This window comes from Meles meles, chromosome 3 (genome assembly GCF_922984935.1).
Source record: "Meles meles chromosome 3, mMelMel3.1 paternal haplotype, whole genome shotgun sequence".
Classification (NCBI taxonomy): Eukaryota; Metazoa; Chordata; class Mammalia; order Carnivora; family Mustelidae; genus Meles; species Meles meles.
Window position 1 is genome coordinate 105,059,602 of NC_060068.1, and position 17,443 is coordinate 105,077,044.

Here is a 17,443-nt window from a genome sequence, read left to right on the forward strand (position 1 = left end):
TCACAAGTAGGCAGAGAGGCAGGCAGAGAGAAAGAGGGAAGCAGGCTTCCTGCTGAGCAGAAAGCCTGATGTGGGGCTCGATTCCAGGACCTGAGCTGAAGGCAGAGGCTTAACCCACTGAGCCACCCAGGTGCCCTGAAAAATTACCTTTTTCTAAAAATCTTTTCCTATTTCCTCTTCAAAGTGTAGCCTCAGAACTTAAAGTCATACTCCAGGTTGGTCACATCTGAAGCAAAAAGAGATCTTTTCTCCTTTATAAGGAGAGCATACATTAAGGCATGTGTAAGGTAGAGGTATAGGTCCTAGCAAGAATAGAAGAAGGCAAAGGAACAAAAAAAGCAGTTTTTTTTCATGCAGTCCCTTCAGTTTCCCTGTCTAGATCTATCTTACACATGCCGTAATGTATGTCCTCCTTGTAACAGTCAAGAAGTTAATGATTTCTTCAGAGTCTTCCAGTACAACAGAAAACATCCAAGGAGTGCCCAAGCAAGGTCATGAATGTTTTCCAAGACCACTGACTCCAGAGCCTCAGTGACTTATGGAGGATGTCTAAGAACTCATCCTTGTTTTGACCAATTCCTGAAATGTCTGAGGGGACACATACACCAGACCACTGTCTTCAATCTAAACCCCAAATGCCAAGCAAAGATGAGACACTCTCCCTGTTTATTTCTGAGTCTCTCAGATTGTCTGTATCTGCTCTCTCCACGTATCTTCAATAAATTCTGTTCTCACTTCTCAGGGCTCATGTTTGATTTCCATCCTGCATGAAGCCAAGGACCCTCTTGGCTGGTCCTGTGGGACACCCCTCTGCATCCTTGGACCCAGCCAGCTGCATTACTTTCATTCTAAATATTACAAATCAAGGAATAGAGTCTAAAATTACATCTAGCTCTTTAAAACATAGTCAAATACTTTTTTTCATGATGGATTGAAAACTAAAATTAATACCTATTTTTTCTTAGATGGTCTTAAGCCACAGATCAAAAAGTCCTAGACTTTTGTACTTTTTCTTTTTACTCCAGTTTGCTGAATATTACTGGGTTAAAAGCTAACCTATCTTGTTCAAGTACATAATATATTTTATCTACATTCAAATTTTGTATTGCACATATTTGGTAAGCAGTCACACTAGATCTTCCTCTGAGCTGTGGATGAAAATTTTCATCAAGTGTAGCTTAAAAGGAAGGCCTGCAATCATTACCAACTAACCCATCTGACATCAATTTATTAGATGAAATAAAAATCTGACAAAGATTCTATCAACATTCTCTAAAAAAGACTCTACACAAATCTCACATTATAGTTTCAAAGCATGCTAAACAAAATATTACTAGAGCATCATTATGATAGATGCTTAAAAGCAATTTGATAAAAATTTGACAGCTGTCACAAAACAATGACCATCTTCATTTTATATATATATTTTAAAGACCTTATTCATTTATTTGTCAGAGAGAGAGAGAGTACAAGCATGGGGAACAGCAGGCAAAGGGAGAAGCAGGCTCCTTGCCGAGCATGGAACCCAGTGCAGGACTTGATTCCAGGACCCTGGGATCATGACCTGTGCCAAAGGCAGATGCTTAACTGACTGAGCTACCCAGGCATCCCCTATCTTCATTTTAAACAATAAAATACCTTGTATCCTGCCACGTTACTGAATTGCTGTATGAGTTCTAGTAGTTTGGGGGTGGAGTCTTTGGGGTTTTCCATATAAAGAATCATGTCATCTGCGAAGCTTCTGCACAGCAAAGGAAACAGTCAACAAAACAAAAAGGCAACCCACGGAATGGGAGAAGGTATTTGCAAATGACAGTACAGACAAAAGGTTGATATCCAGGATCTATAAAGAACTTCTCAAGCTCAACACACACAAAACAGATAATCATATCAAAAAATGGGCAGAAGATATGAACAGACACTTCTCCAACGAAGACATACAAATGGCTATCAGACACATGAAAAAATGTTCATCACCACTAGCCATCAGGGAGATTCAAATTAAAACCACATTGAGATACCACCTGACACCAGTTAGAATGGCCAAAATTAGCAAGACAGGAAACAACGTGTGTTGGAGAGGATGTGGAGAAAGGGGAACCCTCTTACACTGTTGGTGGGAATGCAAGTTAGTGCAGCCACTTTGGAGAACAGTGTGGAGATTCCTGAAGAAATTAAGAATAGAGCTTCCCTATGACGCTGCAATTGCACTGCTGGGTATTTACCCCAAAGATACAGATGTAGTGAAAAGAAGGGCCATCTGTACCCCAATGTTTATTGTAGCAATGGCTACGGTCGCCAAACTGTGGAAAGAACCAAGATGCCCTTCAACGGATGAATGGATAAGGAAGATGTGGTCCATATACACAATGGAGTATTATGCCTCCATCAGAAAGGATGAATACCCAACTTTTGTAGCAACATGGACAGGACTGGAAGAGATTATGCTGAGCGAAATAAGTCAAGCAGAGAGAGTCAAGTATCATATGGTCTCACTTATTTGTGGAGCATAACAAATAACATGGAGGACATGGGGAGATGGAGAGGAAAGGGAGTTGAGGGAAACTGGAAGGGGAGATGAACCATGAGAGACTATGGACTCTGAAAAACAACCAGAGGATTTTGAAGGGGCGGGGGGGGGGGGGCGGGAGGTTGAGGAACCAGGTGGTGGGTAATAGGGAGGGCACGTACTGCATGGAGCACTGGGTGTGATGCCAAAACAATGAACACTGTTATGCTGTAAATAAACAAATAAAAAAAAAAAACAATAAAATACCAAAATAATTTCCGTGAAAAATCAGGAGCATAACCAGATACTTTATGTCATAGTTATTATTCAATACTGACTTGGATATGCTAGGCTAGTCAATATAAAATAAAGAAATGTGTATGTGTGTTAGAAAGGAGAATAACATATATTGTTAGATGATAAACTTATAGGTAATATACTTTTCTACTCATGAAATCCCAGAAAAATAAAGAAAAAATAATTAGAACTGAAGGGGTTCAGTGACATGATTAGCTTTAATCTTTGATGAAACTCTATAAAACAAATGAACTTCAAGCATAATATATATGAAGAGAAGTTACCAAGTGCCATGAAAATTGGACCAAGATGTGAGAAAATGCTAAGAGTGTATTCGTCCCACTGGAGCCTTAGGAAGAGCTGATAGACTGGAGCTTTCCAGAGTAGTGGTTCATACTGAAAAAACAAAACAAATGATTCTTTGTTTGGAACGACAGGGATGCATAATTTGCCATCCCAAAATGTGTCTGTTTGGCTGGTGTATTATTTTAGGCTGATTATTTTTTCCCAAGTTTTCATTTAAATTCCAGTTAATTAACATACAGTCCAATATTAGTTTCAGTTGTAAAATTAAATGCTTCAAAGTTATATACAACAACCAGGGCTCTTCATAGGCTGATTATTTTTAAGAAACAGAGGGCTTTTTAAAAAAATCTCCCCTCTAACTGCCTAAAATAATTTACAGGACCTGTTCCAGGAAGGGAGCTATCACCATAGATAACTGCAGCATAATATGATATGGTAGACAGGGAAGAAGCTAGCAAGGCCTGTTTGATCAAAGTCTTCCCAATGTCGTATTTTTTTTGGATGACCCAGCACACATTTGTTTACCAGGCATTTACTTTTTCCATTCTTCCTATGAATTGCCTTCTGCCCCTTTGAAGCCTTAGATCCTACCCTTTTCTCTTTAGTTCAGAAAGTCATATATGTACTTCATTTTGTTAACTGTCTTTGGAATCTCTAATGTTTATGTGGATTCCCCAGCATGCATTTAATCAAATTTTATTTTCTCCTGTTAATCTGTCTCATGCTAATTTAATTCTTAGATCAGCCACAAGAAACTTGAAGGGTGAAGGAAAATTTTTCCTCCCCAGACTGAACAAAAAGATCTAGGTACATAGGCTGAATCAGGCAATATCATCCTATTTGTCAGCACAAAATATAAGAGAAAGCAGAACTAAATGTGACAGAGAGAAGAAGCACTATTATTTCAAGAGTGAAGCTAAGGATGTATGTAGTAAGTTGAAGAGAAAATTCTGGATAACAAATTGCTCTGCAGCTGCCAATTCTCATCAGTTAGAGATATGCAGAAACTAAGGTACACACAAACCACTCTTCCAAACATTAATAAGGATATCTTCATATCAGTCCAGAGCTCTCCTAGCCCATTCATTTACATTCTTCACCTGCAGATACTAGTCTTAAAGTAACTACTTTCAATAATGAGTAGTAATCAAAACTAAGTCAAAATGGGATCTCCATAAATACTACAAGAAAGATTAGAAAATAAACGTGTACATCTGTCTCACTGCCAGAGTCACAAGGGGATCTTTCACTGTGAGAACTTGGTGAGATTCCTTACTACAAGGTTCACTCTTGGGCAGAATTATCAGACTAGATATTTTAAAATAACAAGGTCCAACTATATGTCATCTACAGAAGGCAACTTTAGACTCAAAAATACAAATAAATTGAAAGTAAAGGATGGAAAAACATATATTATAAAAATAGCAACCACAAGAGAGCTGCAGTGGCTATGCTAATATCAGACAAAAATATTACTGGAAATAAAGAGGGACATTTCATCATGATAAGAGTTGATTAGGAAAGTATAACAATTATAAGAATATAGACAGTTAAAAACAGAGCCCCCAAATACATAAAGCAAAAGCTAACAGAAATGAAAGAAGAAACAGACAATTCAATACTAAAAGCTGGAAATTTTAATACCTTACTTCTGGCAATGGATAACATCTAGACAGATGATCAGTAAGGAAATAGAAGGCTTTAAAAACACTGTAAACCAGCTAGACCTAAAAGACATTTATAGAATACTCACCCAGTGACAGCACAATATATATTCTTCTCAACTGCACAAGAACATTCTCCCTAACAGACCACATGCTAAGTGTCAAGCAAATTGCTGTGCACCAGGTATCAACCCCAAGGGAGGACTCTAAATACTTCTGCCCATTGCATCTTGGCATCAGAGTTGCCAAGAAGAACACAATACAGTCAAGCAGGATGGAACAACATTGTATTTACATAGAGAAAAGACAGACCAAGATCAGCTTCAGTACTGGGCATCAGTACCCCATGGCCAGTGGGTTTCTCTGTGCACCCCTCCTGTACCACAGTAGAAAGACCTCTTCTCCTCTTCAAAGAGGACAGATATAACAGTGGGCTTGGTCAGGTGCCACATGATTCACATGCTCCAAGCAGAGACAAGAGCTTCAGTGAGCCTGAAAGAGGGAAAGATATTCCCACACAAGATGATAAGACTATCACAGGCTGTGTAGACTCCATTTCTTGGTAAGGAAGCGTTCCAAGCCCAAGACCCATTCTTACATGACTAAGTGAAATCTGAAAGACTGCGCATGAGGGGTGCCTGGGTGGCACAGTCGGTTAAATGATCCCAGGACCCTGGGCCCCACATTGGGCTCTCTGCTCAGCGGAGAGCCTAGTTTTCCCTCTCCCTCTGCCTGCTGCTCTGCTTACTTGTACTCTCTATCTCTGTGTCAAATATATTTTTTAAAAAAACTTTAAAAAATCATTAAAAAAAGAGAAAGATTGCACATGAGAATGCCCTTCCCGACACTATGTCATAAAATAAACTTCAGTAAGTTTAAAGGGACTGATACCATAAAAAATGTGTTATCTGACCATAATGGAATAAAATTAGAAGTCAATAACAAACTGAAATTTAGGGAATTCAGAAATATGTAGAAATTAAATCACATATGCTAAAATAACCATGGGTCAAAGAAGAACAAGGAAAATTAGAAAACGCTCTGAGATAAATGAAATGAAAGATACAATATATGAAAACTTATGCAATGCAACTAAAGCAATGCTCCAAGGAAGATGTATAGCTGTAATGTTGACACTGAAGAGGAAGAAATACCTCAAATCAATTACCTAACCTCCTACTTTAAGATACCATAAAAATAAAAACAAACCAAATTTAAAGCAAACGGAAGGAGGGAAATAATTAGGATTAAAGTAGAAATAAATGAAATAAGAAGAGGAAAAACAGTAGAGAAAGATGACAAAGGCACCAGTTGGTTCTTTGAAAAGATCAACATAATTGACAAAACTTTACCTAGATTGACCAAGAGAAAAATCAAGAAAATGAAAATTACTAAAAGCAGCAATGAAAGAAGACATTACTATAAACCTTAAAGAAATAAAAAAGATAAGAGAATACTATGAACAGCTGTGTGCCAATAAGTGAGTAGTTTAGATGAAAAAAATTCTTAGAATACACAAATACCAAAATTGGGTTAAAAAAAAAAAGTAGAAAATCTGAGTGGACATACGAAAACTAAATAGATTGAATTAGTAACATTAGAACTACACAGGAAAAAAAAGACATCATGAGTGAATTCTGCCAAACATTTTCATAAATATTAATAGCAGTTCTTTATACACTCTTCCAAAGAATAGAAGAGGAGCAAGGGGCACCTGGATGTCTAGTTGGTTAAGCATCTTACTCTTGGTTTTGGCTCAGGTCATGATCCTAAGGTCCTGAGATCGAGTCCCACATAGGGCTCAGAGCTCAACATGGAATCTTCTTGTCCCTCTCCCTCTGCTCCTCCACTCCCCTGCTTTCTCATAAATAAACAAATAAAATCTTTTCTTAAAAAAGAAGAACAAATACTTCCTGGCTCATTCTTTTTTTAAAAAAGATTTTTTATTTATTTGACAGAGAGAAATCACAAGTAGGCAGAAGTAGGCAAAGAGGTAGGCAAAGAGAGATGGGGAAGGAGGCTCCCTGCTGAGCAAAGAGCCCGATGCGGGGCTCAATCCCAGGACCCCAAGATCATGACCTGAGCCAAAGGCAGAGGCTTAACCCACTGAGCCATCCAGGCACCACTTCCTGGCTCATTCTGAGGGTAATATTACTCTGATATCCAAAACTAAAGACATGACTAGAAAAGAAAACTACAGACCACTATCTTTTATGAATATAAACACAAAAATACTCAATGGAATACCAGAAAACCAAATTCAGCAATATATAAAAGGAATTATACACCATCACCAAGTTGGTTTAACATCTGAAAATCAATAAATGTAATATATATTAGGTTGTACAGGTTGCCATAACAAAATATCACAGACTGGGTGAGTTAAACAACAGAAATTTACTTTCTTATAATTCTAAGGCTAGAATTCCAAGATCAATGTATCACCAGTGTTAATATCTTTCGAGGCTTCTCTCGTTGGCTTGTAAATGGCCATCTCCTCACTGTGACTTCACATGGTCTTCCCTCTGTGTTTGTTGATGAACCAATTTCCTTTTCTAAGATTTATTTATTTTAGAGACAGAGGGTGTGAGCAGAGGCAGAGGTCTAACTTCCTCTTCTTAAAAGGACATCAGTCATATTGCATTAAGATTCACCATAATGACTTCATTTTAACTCAATTACTTCTTTTTTAAAATTTATTTATTTATTTATTTGACAGAGAGAGACACAGCAAGAGAGGGAACACAAGCAGGAGGAGTGGGAGAGGGAAAAGCAGACTTCCTGCTGAGCAGGGAACCTGATGTGGGTCTTGATCCCAGGACCCTGGGATGGTGACTTGAGTCAAAGACAGATTCCCAACAACTGAGCCACCCAGGCAAGCCTACCTCAATTATTTCTTAAAAAATAGGAAGCGAGTATGCTGAGTGAAATAAGTCAAGCAGAGAGAGTCAAGTATCATATGGTTTCATTTATTTGTGGAGCATAACAAATAACGTGGAGGACATTGGGAGATGGAGAGGAGAAGGCACTTGAGGGAAATTGGAAGGGGAGGTGAACCATGAGAGACTATGGACTCTGAAAAAGAACCTGAGGGTTTTGATTGGGGGGGTGGGAGGTTGGGGGAACCAGGTGGTGGGTAATAGGGAGGGCATGTATTGCATGGAGTACTGGGTGTCGTGCAAAAACAAAAAATACTGTTATGCTGGAAAAAAAATAAATAAAAAAAAATTTTTAATGGCTATTATCGCCAAACTGTGGAAAGAGCCAAGATGCCCTTCAACAGATGGATAAAGAAGATGTGGTCCATATATACTATGGAGTATTATGCCTCCATCAGAAAGGATGAATACCCAACTTTTGTATCAACATGGACGGGACTGGAGGAGACTATGCCAAGTGAAATAAGTCAAGCAGAGAGAGTCAGTTATCATATGGTTTCACTTACTTGGGGAGCATAAGGAATAATATGGAGGACATTAGGAGAAGGAAAGGAAAAGTGAACTGGGGGAAATCAGAGAGATAAATGAACCATGAGAGACTGTGGACTCTGAGAAACAAACTGAGGGTTTTGGAGGGGAGGGAGGTGGGGGGATAGGTGAGCCTGGTGGTGGGTATTAAGGAGGGCACGTATTGCATGGAACACTCAGTGTGGTACATAAACAATGAATCTTGGAACACTGAAAAAATGGAATAAATTTTAAAAATATATATCTCCAAATATAATTCCAAATATATTCTGAGGTACTTGGGTTCAGACATCAACACATGAATTTTGGGGGGACACAATTCAGCCCATAGTGATATATCAATTGATTAAAATACAAACACCACATGATCATCTCAATATACGTTGAAAAATTGTTTGGCAAAATCCATCACCATTTTATAATAAAATCAACCATCAAACAGGAAGAGAAGGGAATTTCCTTATCCTGATAGAAGCATTCATGAGATAGAGTGGAAAACTGAAGAGGAAGACAATGAAGCCAAAGTTGGTCCTTTGAAAAGATCAAGAAAACTGACAAAACCTTAGCTATATTGATGAAGAGGAAAAAGCCGCAAGACTAAAATTAGTAAAACCAGAAATGAAAGAGGGGTCATTTTCATGGACCTACTGAAAGGTAATATTATAGTTACAGGTGAAAACCAGTTTACCAGCTTTTGCCTAAGGTCAGCGACAAGTCAGGAAAGTTTTCTCTAACCACTTCTATTCAACATTGTGCTAGAGGCTGTAGCTAGCCCAATTAGGGAAGAATACAAAATCAAAGACATTCAGATGGAATGGATAGGAAGATTAAAACTATCTCCATTTAGAGATGACATGTCCTTGTATATTGAAAATCCTAAAGAATCCACTAAAAACTGCAAAATAAATGACATCAGAAAGGTTATAGGATAAACGATTAATATAAAAAACCCATCAATTATATTTTATACACTAACTATTGTAAAAATGAACCAATAAAAAATGAAATGAAAAATCTATTAAAAAATGTTTTTTAAAAAGGGGGTGCCTAGGTGGCTCAGTGGGTTAAAGCCTCTGCCTTTGGCTCAGGTCATGATCTCAGGGTCCTGGGATCCATGTGGGCATCGGCCTCTCTGCTCAGCAGGGAGCCTGCTTCCTCCTCTTTCCGCCTGCCTCTCTGCCTACTTGTGATCTCTGTCTGTGAAATAAATAAATAAAATCTATTTTTAAAAAATGAAATGAGAAAACAATTCCATTTACAATAGCATCAGAAATTGAAAATATTAAGGAGGGGCACCTGGGTGGCTCAGTGGGTTAAAGCCTCTGCCTTCAGCTCCGGTCGTGATCCCAGGGTCCTGGAATTGAGCCCCATGTCAGGCCCTCTGCTCAGCAGGGAGCCTGCTTCCCTTCCTCTCTCTCTGACTGACTCTCAGCCTACTTGTGATCTCTGTCAAATAAACAAATAAAATCTTTAAAAAATAATAAAATATTAAGGAATAAATTTAGCAAAATAAATATAAAATGTGTAGTCTGGAAACTCCAAAACATTGTTGAAAGGAATTAAAGAAGGGGCACCTGAGTGGCTCAGTTGGTTAAGCGTCTGTCTTCAGCTCAGGTCGTGACCCCAGGGTCCTGGGATCCAAGTCCTTTGGGCTCCCTGCTCTGTAAGAAGTCTGCTACTCCCTCTTCCTCTGCTGCACTCCCTGCTTATTCTCTCCCTGTGTGTCAAATAAACAAGTAAAATCTTTAAAAATAAGTAATTAATTAATTAAATTAAAAAGAAGGGAATTAAAGAACATCTAAATGGGGAAAATCCCATGTTCATGGATCAGAAGACTTTACACTGTTAAAATGGAAATACTGTCTAAATGGATCTACAACATACTCCCTATCAAAAGTAAGCTGGTTTCCTTGCAGAAACTGACAAACTGATCCTAAAATTCATATGAAAATGCAGGTCACCCAGAAGAGCCAAGAAAATCTTCAGAAAAAGAACAAAGTTGGAGAACGAATAATTTCTAAAACTTGCCTCAAAAGTATAATAACAAAGAGGGTGTGGTACTGGGATAAGGGCAGACATATAAATCAATGGAATAGAAATAGGAATCCAGAAATGAACTCCCACATTTATTGATCAACTCATTTTCTTCTCTTTCTTCTTTTTAAAGATTTCACTTTTCTACACCCAACATGGGGCTCGAACTCACAACCTAGAGATCAAGAGTCTCGTGCCCTACCGACAGGAAGGCATTCCTTGATCAACTAAATTCCAACAATGGTTCCCCAACATTTCAACAGGGAAAGAATAGTTCTTTTCAATAAACAGTGCCAGGATAACTGGACATCCACTTGCAAAAGTACCAAGCCGGACCACTACCTCACACCATCTACAAAAATTAACTCAGAGTGTATCAAAATGATGCCAGCAAAATAACAGAATAGGAATTCCCAGCCCTTATTCTCCCACAAAAATACAATTAGCAACAATAAACAGACCAGAATTCCTTTATGAGAATTCCAGAGTCCAGTTACAAAGCTGGAGTACCCGCAGGTGAACACAAGGCTAAAATAGCTATGCTGAAACAAGTACAAAGAATAAATTTTACTTGGCTCACATCAGCCCTGCACCTACGTTGGCCCACCTCAGCACCAAGAAAGAATACCCTGGCTTGCTACTAGCCCTTCCAGAGGAAAGAAAAGAGCACAGCATGTGTCCAATGTATCAGCTTCTCAGAAGGCTGCCTTACAGGACTAATTTCTATATTGCCCCAATCAGAGAACTGATAGAACTGGCACAGTTTGGATGCCTGAAGGCTAGGGAGAACAAAAGAAAATACCAAGGGGACAGCTTTCTCCTTCTGGAAGAAGGGAGAAAAGTGAGGATGTGTCCAGACTTTTGGGATTTTGGAAAGCTGCCTAAGAAACTGGTATCTGTTTTACCTGACTTGGGTTGCTGACAGGAAACCAGCATCCTCTGGATGCCTAGTGACCACTGAGAACAAGGGACAACTATTGCTATAGAACCAGAAAACTAAAATGCTGCAGATAGATACTAGAGGGAGAAACAAAGAGCATTTTAAATTACCCAGTCCAAAAAAAAAAAAAAATTCTCCAGTCAAAAGGAGTGCTATAGGAAAGAAACTGGAGGTTGCCGGAGGGGAGGGGGTGGGGAGATAGGGTAACTGGATGATGGGCCTTAAGGAGGACACGTGATGTAATGAGCACTGGGTATTTTATGCAACTGAGGAATCACTAAATTCTATTCGTGTAATAATGCACTATATTTTAACTAAATTGAATATAAATTTTTTTAAGATTATATTTATTTATTTAACAGACAGAGATCACAAGTAGGCAGAGAGGCAGGCAGAGGGAGAGGGGGAAGCAGGCTCCCTGCTGAGCAGAGAGCCTGATGAGGGGGATGCAGGGCTCAATCCCAGGACACTGAGATCATCACCTGAGCCGAAGGCAGAGGCTTAACCCACTGAGCCACCCAAGCGCCCCCGAATTTAAATTTAAAAAAATTTTTTTTCAAGGAGCTAAAAGAAAAAATTGTGAAAAGGAATGAAGAAAACCTATGGGACATACAGGACTTATTGGACAACTTTATTTTTTAAATTTTTTTTTAAATTTTACTTATTTATTTGACAGAGAAAGAGAAAGAAAGAAAGAGCTCAAGCAGGGAGAAGCAGGGTCTCTGCTGAGCAGGGAGCCTGATATGGGGCTCAATCCCAGGATCCTGAGATCATGAGCTGAGCTGAAGACAGATGCTTAACTGACTGAACCACCCACTGGCCCCGGAGACACCTTTAAAAGAAATTATCACTGGAATCTCAAAAGAAGAGAGAAAGGGGTAGAAAGCTTAAGGAAATAATGAGAGAGAACTTCTCAGACATGGGGAAAGATTTGGAAATCCAAGTTCATGAAGCTAATAGGTCACCCCAAAATGTAACTCCAAAACAATCTTCTCTAAGACAAATTATAATAAAACTATATAAAATCAAAGGCAAAGAAAATTTTAAGAGCAACAAGAGAGAACAATTTCTCTCTTATAAGTGAACCCCCATTAGGCTATCACCAGAAACATTGCAGGCCAGGAGAGAATAGGGTGATGTAATTCAAAGTTCTGAAACAAAAATAAACCACTGACCAAGAAAACATTATGCAGCAAAGTTATCCTTCAGAAATGAAAGTGAGATAAAGACTTTCCCAAATAAGCAAAAGCTTGGGGAGTTCATCACCATTAGACCTGCCTTATAAGAAATGCTGAAAGGAGTTCTTCAAGCTAAAATGAAACGATGATAACTAGTAACATAAAAACATATGAAAACATACCATATGCTGGTAAAAGTAAGTATAGAGTCAGAGTAACAATACCCAATATTGTAATATAGTGGTGTGATAACCACCATACTCTAAGGGTTAAAGAACAAATATATTAAAAATAGAAATAGTTATAATTTTGTTAATGGATACACCCTATAAAAAGACATGAATTATGACAATAGAAACATAAGATGGGAAGGAGTAAAAGAGTAGAGTTTTGCATGTGATGAAAGCCAACTTATTGGGGTGCCTGGGTGGCTCAGTTGGTTAAGCGTCTGCCTTCAGCTCAGGTCATGATCTCAGTGTTCTGGGATCGAGCCCCATATTGGGCTCCCAGCTCGACAAGGAATCTGCTTCTCACTCTCCCTCTGCCCCTCACACCACTTATGCTCCCTTTCTCTCAAATAAATAAATAAAATCTTTATAAAAAAGCCAAGTTGTTGTCAGCTTAAAATAGGCTTATGTCTATAAGATGCTTCAATTAAAGTACAGGTAACCATAAAAAAAACCTATAGTAGATACAAAATAAGGAAAAGGAAATCAAAGATACACACAAGATAAAGAAAAGGAAATCAATTCGCAAAGGAAGATAGCAAGACAGGGGAAAAAAGGAACAGAGATACTATAAAACAGCCAGAAAACAATGGACATAGTAAGTCCTTACCTATTATTATTATTTTTTTAGAAATTCTTTTTTTAAAGATTTTATTTATCAGATAGAGATCACAAGTAGACAGAGAGGCAGGCAGAGAGAGAGGGGGAAGCAAGCTCCCTGCTGAGCAGAGAACCCAACGCGGGGCTTGATCCCAGGACACTGGGATCACGACCTGAGCCAAAAGCAGAGGCTTTAACCCACTGAGCCACCCAAGCACCACTTTACCTATTATTATTTTAAATGAAAATGGATTAAATTCTCCGATCAAAGGCATAGAGCAACTGAATGGATTAAAAACAAGATCCAACTATATGCCGCCTCCAGCAGTTTCAATACACACAGGTTTAAACACACACAGGTTTCAACACAGCAGTTTCAACACACACAGGTTTGAAATGACGAGAAGGAAAAAGATATTCCATGCAAACTGAAACAAAAAGAGAGAGCAGGAATAGCTATACTTGTATTGGATAAAACTGACTTTAAGTAAAAAACTGTAACAGGAGACAAAGAAGGTCATCATATGGTGAAAAAGGGGTCAAGTCATCAAGAGGATGTAACAATTTTTATGCATCTACCCAACATCAGAGCACAGAAATATATAAAGCAAATAATAGCATATCTGAAGGGAGTAACAGACATTATAGGAATAACAGGGGACTTCAAACTCCAGTTTCATCAATGGATAGATCACCCAGACAGATAATAAATAAGAAAACACTGAACTTTATCTCTACTTTAGACCAAATGGACCTAGTAGACATGTACAGAACATACCCACCAACTTCAGCAGAATACACATTCTTCTCAAGCGCACATGGAACATTGTCCAGGATATTTCATGTGCTAGGTCACAAAATAAGTCTCAGCAAACTTTAAAAGACTCAAATCATACAGAGTAGGTTTTCTGACCACAATCATATGAAACTAGAAGTTGATAACTGGAGGAAAACTAGACAATTCACAAATATGTGGAAATTAAATAACATACTCCTTTAAAAAAAAAAAAACACACTCCTAAAAAGCTGTTGGCCAAAGATGAAATCAACAGGAAATAATATTTTGAAACAAATGAAAATTAAAACACAATGTACCAAAATACATAGGATGCTGCAAAAGCCGGGCTAAGAGGGAAATTTATAGCAATAAATAGCTACAGTAAAAGAAATTATTTGGGGGCACCTGGTGGCACAGTCAGCTGTATCAGACTCTTGGTTTCCGCTCAGGTCATGGTCTCAGGGTTGTGAGATGGAGAAGTCTCTGTGCTGAGCAGAGTCTGTTTAAGATTCCTGCTGCCCTTCCCCCCAGCTCTCCCCTGCTCTCCTTCTCTTGCTCTAAAATAAATAAATCTTAAAAAAGAAAAAGAAAAGGGGGCACCTGGGTAGCTCAGTAAGTTAAGAGTCTGCCTTTTGCTCAGGTTGTGACCCCAAGGTTCTAGAATGGACCCCCACATTGGGCAACCTGCCCAGTGGGAAGTCTGCTTCTCCCTCTCCTTTTGTCCCTCCTCCCCTGCTTGTGCATGCTCTCTCTTTCTCTCTCAAGGAAATAAATGAAATATTTTTTTAAAAAAGAAGAAAGAAAAAGAAAAACTATGTCACTTATGTGGAACCTAAAAAAAATAAAATAAAAGATACAGAGAACACATTAGTGTTGCCATTTGCAGTGGATGGGAGTAGGCAAATGGGTGAAGTTGGGCAAAAGTACAAACATCTGATTTTAAAATAAATAATACACAGAATAGTTACTATTTTTAATAATACTGAATTGCATATCTGAAGGTCACTAAAAGAGTATATCTGGGGGCGCCTGGGTGGCTCGGTGGGTTAAGCCGCTGCCTTCGGCTCAGGTCATGGTCTCAGGGTCCTGGGATCGAGCCCCCCATTGGGCTCTCTGCTCCGCAGGGAGCCTGCTTCCTCCTCTCTCTCTGCCTGCCTCTCTGCCTACTTGTGGTCTCTCTCTCTGGCAAATAAATGAATAAAATCTTTAAAAAAAATTTAAAAAAATAAATAAATAAATAAATAAAAGAGTATATCTGAAAAGTTCTCATTACAAGAAAAAAATTTTATAACAATGTATGGTAATAAGTATTAACTAGACTTGTGGTGATCATTTCCCAATATATACAAATGTCAAATAAATTACACTGTTTATCTAAAATGAATATAATGTTATATGTCAATTATACTTCAATTTTTCAAATAAACAAATTAGAAATAAATGTTTACTAATTTAATTATTGGATGTTCCATATAAAAATTAACATCTTCCTAAAAAAAATTAACATCTTCCTAACTCAATGTGGAGACTGTAAAACCCATAAAAGAAAAATTAACATATTTTAGTATAGAAATATGAAAAACACTCTTATCTGGCAAAATATACTTTAAACAAATCAATGTAAATTGTATAGGAGGAAAAAATATTTATGAAATAGGTAGAAGATAACAGTTAATATCTATGTTTTACAAAGTACTTTCCCAAACTGAAAACAACAAAAAAAAACTTTTCAAGTTTTTAATGGACAAGTAATTTACTTGACAAATCAAAGAGAACCAAATACAAATGACAATATGCTCAAATTCACTGGTGGTATGTGGAATTAAAATTAAAGTATGAGATATATGAGATAATGAGATATAAAACTATGACTGATTTTAAAGACAAGAAAGGGTGCTCATAACTTGTTGGTGGCAATTGAATGTACTTGAACAGTACTTTAGCAACACATTTTAAAATTAAAATTATCAATACACTTTGATGTGTCCATTCCACATCTGAAAGTGAATTTCACGGAAATAAAAGCACCAATATTTTAGGAATATGTAAATAACAGTACAGCATGGCTTATGAGCGCTAAAGAACACTTGAAATGCGGGGTTAATCAACACGTGAATAACTGAATATATCAGTGATTCACTCTGCATTATGGGGGACTAGACAGCTATTAAAAGTATAAGATTTGTAGGGATTTCCAAAGACATTGGTGACTAAAAAATATAAAATGAATTATCTGTCCTAATAAACTTTCTAAAACAAACAACAAAAAAATCTAAAAGATGTACACACATGTGGAGCAATTAAGTCATTGCAAATAAATATGTGCAAAGAAAACCACAAGCTTCCTTTGTACTGGATACCTGACAAGGATGGTGAGATGACTAGAAGGAAATGAGGAGGGACCAAATCAAAGATATTTTTTTTTTAAGAAACAAAAATGAACTGGGGCACCTGGGTGGCTCAGTCGGCTGGGTGTCTGTCTTTGCTCCATCATGATCCCAGGGCCCTGTGATGGAGCCCTGCATTTGGTTCCTTGTTTGGGGATGGGGGGGTGCCTCTCCCTTTCGCTCTGTGTGCTCTCTCTCTCTCAAGTAAATAAAGTGTTTTTAAAAATGAAATTTAGGGGCGCCTGGGTGGCTCGGTGGGTTAAGCCGCTGCCTTCGGCTCAGGTCATGATCTCAGGGTCCTGGGATCGAGTCCCGCATCGGGCTCTCTGCTCAGCAAGGAGCCTGCTTCCCTCTCTCTCTCTCTCTGCCTGCCTCTCTATCTACTTGTGATCTCTCTCTGTCAAATAAATAAATAAATAAATAAATAAATAAAATGAAATTTAAAGGGCATTTTTTTGTAATAAAAGGTTATGTGGTCTTTAAAATAAAACACATAGGGGCGCCTGGGTGGCTGAGTGGGTTAAGCTTCTGCCTTCGGCTCAGGTCTTGATCTCAAGGTCCTCAGATCGAGCCCCGCACAGGCTCTCTGCTCACGGGGAAGCCTACTTCCCCCCTCTCTATCTGCCTGCTTCTCTGTCTACTTGTGTCTCACTCTCTGTAAAATAAATAAATAAAATCTTTTTAAAAATAAATAAAATAAGGGCGCCTGGGTGGCCCAGTGGATTAAGCCGCTGCCTTCGGCTCAGGTCATGATCTCAGGGTCCTGGGATCGAGCCCCGCATCAGGCTCTCTGCTCAGCGGGGAGCCTGCTTCCCCCTCTGTCTCTGCCTGCCTCTCTGCCTACTTGTGATCGCTCTCTCTGTCAAATAAATAAATAAATAAAATCTTAAAAATAAATAAATAAATAAAATAAAACACATATATGGTATATGAATAAATTTTTAAGATAAAGACATTCGTTTAAAAATTCTAATTAGGGGCGCCCAGGTGGCTCAGTTGGTTGGGTTGCTGCGGTCGGCTCGGGTCATGACTCCACAGTCCTGGGATCCGGCCCAC

General features: G+C 38.4%; 2 protein-coding genes across 2 annotated transcripts in view; both read right to left on the minus strand.

Moving 5' to 3' along the window:
* Nucleotides 1-17,443, minus strand: part of LOC123938185 (protocadherin alpha-C2) — a 117,441-nt gene that overhangs the window by 96,783 nt on the left and 3,215 nt on the right. The window lies entirely within an intron of this gene.
* Nucleotides 1-17,443, minus strand: part of LOC123938189 (protocadherin alpha-3-like) — a 158,633-nt gene that overhangs the window by 63,600 nt on the left and 77,590 nt on the right.